Raw genomic sequence first — 4,635 nt, 5'->3', positions numbered from 1 at the left:
GGGATCAGCATCAGCATCTGCAATGGCATTCGTGATGGTATATTCCAGTTCCTTCCGAAACGCCTCAGCAACTTCAGGAATCTTCAGCCGGGCAACATTCAATCTCCTTAACATTTTTTGACCTTGAGGTCTTCTGCATGGCACAACTCTTACAACCAGTTTGGAAATGATCAAACGGTGGTCAGTCCAGCACTCTGCCCCACACACGGCTTTTGTTACCCTCACGTCGCGCGCATCATTCTTTTGAGTAATGACATAGTCAATCAGGTGCCAATGTTTTGAATGTGAGTGTATCCAGGATGTCCTGTTGCGAGTGGGCAAGCGAAAGAGAGTATTCGTGATGGTCAAGTCATGGACGGTGCACGTTTGGAGTAGCAGTAGGCCATTGCTGTTGCATGTTCCAATACCATGCTTCCCAACCACACCCTCCCAGGTCACATGATCTGAGCCTACACGTGCGTTGAAGTCAATAAGAATGACTAGCTTATCGTACCTTGGAATGGAAGTGATGACAGACTCGAGGTCTTCGTAAAACATGTCCTTTGTTTCGTCTTGATTAGTCATCGTTGGAGCATAGGCACTTATGAGCGTCATGTTCTTATTGTTCATTAACGGTAGTCGCAGCGTCATCAGACGGTCATTGATACCTTCAGGCATGTGTGGTAGATCAGATCGGATAGCAAAGCCTACTCCTGCTTCGCGCCCTTCATTGGTGTTACGACCACTCCAGTAAAACGTATATCCCGTGCCCACCTCGGAAAGTTGACCCTTGTCAGCTAAGCGAGTCTCACTGAGTGAAACTATATCCAAGTGGTACCTTGCCAGCTCTTTTGCAATAAGTGCAGTTCTATGCTCCGGTCTGTCTGTTCTCGAGCCATCCACAAGAGTTCTTATGTTCCAGGTGCCCAATTTAAGCACCTTAAATTTCGATTTTTCAGTTGTTCGACTGTTATGTGGGACCTCTGCCAGCCGCGGTTTGCTAGCCAGAGTGGATTTGAGACAGGGCGGTCATCCACTGCATCCTGATCTATCCCCAGTTGTCTTGACTTGTTCTTGCCACTGGATCCGGATGGGAAGGGACGAGAGAGTGAGGTCGACGACTCGTGCAACTCTTCCTCACTATAATTCAAGTCCAGCGCACGTCACGACATCAAACCAAAGTCCTGCGGCGATAGGCCGATGGCAGTGCAGTAGGTGTGGACATCACTGGAAGCTGTAGTCAAAAGCCTGCACGTAGGCGGTCCAGGACACAGGGTCGTTTTTCAACTGATGAGGCAGCAGGGGAGTCCGGCAGCATCCTGGATGACTGAGCAGCCCTTTTTAGGAATGCTCTGCTCACCTCAATTGAGAAGGGGGCTAGAAAAGGTGCCCTAAACATAGGACTTCCTATCTGCCTCGCCGCGCTCTTTCCGCATTGTGGAATGCGCTGGTTACACTTAATTGCGCGGAAGAAATCTGTAACGGTTCAACGGGCAAATGAGCAATGACCAGCAACTTCACATGCTATCAGCACATTTACACAGGCTTCAGTGGCATTGCTCGACTGGAGATTTATTGGCTTTGACTTGTTGGAAGATTGATTGTCAAATGAGCTGATCTTCATCGATCCTCGACTCAAGTATAGGGGCCCACACATTTTGAAGTATGGTCAGCCAACTTTGGAAAGATGTTATACTGTTTTGGTTTTTGAATATTTTTACTGTTAATACACACTTCCTTAAAATCACATAAACTAGAGATGGGGTGTTCTACAAGATCGCTTGTAGATTACTCCTCACAATATCTTTGCTTCATAAGTATGCCCATTCTGGACCGTACTAACCCATGGACTTAATGGGTAAAGAATAAAGACTCCATTCACCTGAAAGTAGGGTGTGGTGTTCTGCTGGTGTAGATGATGAGATGTCTTCCGAATTGGTGATCCATCTTTGCACAGGTTTGTCCAAGGGGATGTTGTAGCTTTGGAGTGTGCTGTCATAATGATTGGGATCCTTCATCCAACCCCTGCATGGAGGTTAACTCCTGGCGGTTGTGTTTGGACTTAGAGCTGAACCAATCAACATATTGTCCACATTCATTTTGTGCTGATTGGGAATCCTCATCCAACCCCTGCATGGATGTTGGTTCCTGGCAATTGAGTTTTGGATTTAGAGCTGATTCAATCAACATCATGTCCTCACACATGTAGTGCAATTGGGACCTCTCATCCTACACCTGCATGGATGTCAGTTCCTGGCATATGAGTTTTGGATTTAGAAAAAAAACCAATCACCATATGTCCTCACATGTGTGTTCAGGGTGTCCCTGGTCCCTCAATCAATTTGCCTCGAGTGCACTACCCTAGTGTTGAGGGACACGGTAGGTGTACTTGTTAGTTGCCCTACTTCTTCATTATGCACTATTCCTCGTTGTTTTTATGCCGAGGATGTTATTGCATTTGAGGTGTTTCTGGTCTGGTTTCTGTTTTTGAGGTGATCCCACCCTTGAACACCCTATGTCTCATTGACAATGAGAAAAACATGGTTTTTTGAGAAACAATCCAGCAACTTTTATACTTTGACCTTGAATCCTTTTAGAATATTCAACGTTGTTTAATCCTCTCCAGATGGGTCACTTGTCAAAGGCCATGTCATCTCGTTTGTTGACTTGCATTCAAAATTTTATTAAACTAGTATTTCATGAATTTATGTCAATAAGTTTGGTATCAAACTGTAGATTATAATTCAAATTTTAGTATTATACATTATTTAGTTTCTTAATTTAAAAGTAAATATTAAAAAAACACAGTTAAACATTGATTTTTGTGTGTCACGTGGTATGTTAAATGCAGCACTGGTTCAAATGAGATGTTTGTGATGTCAAAATATTGAGTCTATAGTTTCATACAAATTATGAACTCAAATTACTGATATTGAAAAGGTAGAGTATAAAATAAGAACCTCATATCTTTTCTATTTGCTGCAATATCACTCATGTACTGAGTCAAACACAGTGGCCCCACCCACCTCTTTCCATTTTTGGAAACAGTCCATCATATACACTTACATCTATAAATGATATGTGAATAGCCAATCGAAAGCTCAAAATGTCCCCCTAGTGGCTTTCTCAGCCATTTTCTTGTGTTAGGACACCATCTCGTTCTTTCTAACCAAGATTTCAAGGAAGTAGGTTGTCTTTAGTCTGCTTGAAAGTTCATATTTTTTTAGACCCAAATACAGCTTAGTTATTAAGCTTGATAAATTATAGTGGAATTCTATGGTATTGATATATTAACTTATAATTTTTTGGTTATTCAACTGTATATATAAAACATAAAAAAACATTATTTCATTTCATATCCTCCATGTGCAAAATTTTAAGGAGCTTAGCAACCTATGTCAAGCAGCAACCAAGTACAAAGGTCTTAACTAGAAGAGATAATTGTTTGCTTTACTTCTTTATTTACTGTTCTATGTTTTAAGGAAAATAAGTTTAAGGACTTATTTCTAAATATTAATAATCTATATACATAATTTGTTGTCATTCTATAACAAAGGAGGCATAATTTATATTTATTTCCTAATTATCTATGGTGGATACAAGATCAATCAAATCTACCAAATTCATACAGAGATTCATTAGTGAAAATAACAGATAAAATATAAAGTTTTTTTCTTAAGAAACGTTTGATAACTGTCTGGACATTATAAAGATTTTGCATTTTACATTTGAAAATTTTGTGGTGCATAGAAGTACTTTTAGTCTTAAAATGAAAATTAATTTGCATGTTGGATAGGCAACATGCGAAAAAGAAAAAAAAGGTACGAGAAAAACTTTGCTTAACAAACCTTAAGACTTAGTAAAAAAAATATTTGATATTTTGTGTATGAAAGCATTGTAATGTTTACTGATAATATGCCAAATTTCCTTAACATATACTTACTAATTTAAAGATTATAGCATGAAAACTATAACAAGCACAAAATGGTTAGAAGGTTGGTCTAAGGGACCGAGCCTGTGCTGAAAGAGTTAAAGTGTCAATCTGCCAAGATTATTTGAGGTTGACTCGATAGGCTAGGAGTAATTAACTAACAGGCTTTACAAAATAGAAATAAGATTAAGTTCAATTTTGACCCCCTTAGGACATTCCCCATAGTTCATAATGTTTACATATAAATTTTGGTTGAGATTGATCCAGTAGGCTTGGAGAAGTTAGGGTGCACACATTTCTTCTTTATATATATAGATTGTAATTACAATCACTGTCCAACCATTTTCTCTCATTAGGATGTGCTCCTCTCAAGTACAGAAGTGGTGTGGTGTCCCATGTATAATCCTTTTATTAAAGGGTCCCCTCGTTAGGGTGTTCTTCAGGTGCTTCTACTTTCTCCCTTGCATTGGTGCTACACATATTCAGTTATATAATCATTGAAAAACTTGGTAGTAAATCATTTTGCTACAATTAAATATAACAAATGAAAGACTTATTGTTAAACCAATCATTTTAATATTATAGTAACTATTTAAAATAGCAACATTTACCATTTTATGATTGCCTATAGAAAATCACCTGAAGTACAAAACATTAAAAACAAATTACGTATTCCTAATTATAAAAAAATCTAAAGTCTACACCTCAATTACTATCTTAGCATT

The 4,635-nt window shown here is 38.9% G+C and overlaps 1 protein-coding gene and 1 long non-coding RNA gene across 5 annotated transcripts in view; one reads left to right on the top strand and one right to left on the bottom strand.

Moving 5' to 3' along the window:
• Nucleotides 1–4,635, top strand: part of LOC106462768 (probable E3 ubiquitin ligase complex SCF subunit sconB) — a 74,197-nt gene that overhangs the window by 54,499 nt on the left and 15,063 nt on the right. The window lies entirely within an intron of this gene.
• The window catches only part of LOC111086601, a 6,711-nt gene continuing 3,209 nt past the window's right edge, over nt 1,134–4,635 (bottom strand). Inside the window, exons 2-3 of the long non-coding RNA XR_002611350.1 lie at nt 4,069–4,075; nt 1,134–1,213 (exon numbers count right to left, since the gene is read on the bottom strand). This is a non-coding gene — a long non-coding RNA (uncharacterized LOC111086601). The remainder of the gene's footprint in view (nt 1,214–4,068; nt 4,076–4,635) is intronic.

The sequence above is a fragment of the Limulus polyphemus genome, unplaced genomic scaffold (assembly GCF_000517525.1).
Source record: "Limulus polyphemus unplaced genomic scaffold, Limulus_polyphemus-2.1.2 Scaffold1244, whole genome shotgun sequence".
Classification (NCBI taxonomy): domain Eukaryota; kingdom Metazoa; phylum Arthropoda; class Merostomata; order Xiphosura; family Limulidae; genus Limulus; species Limulus polyphemus.
Note: the sequence above shows the minus strand (reverse complement) of the source record. Positions and strands in the feature narration are given on the sequence as shown.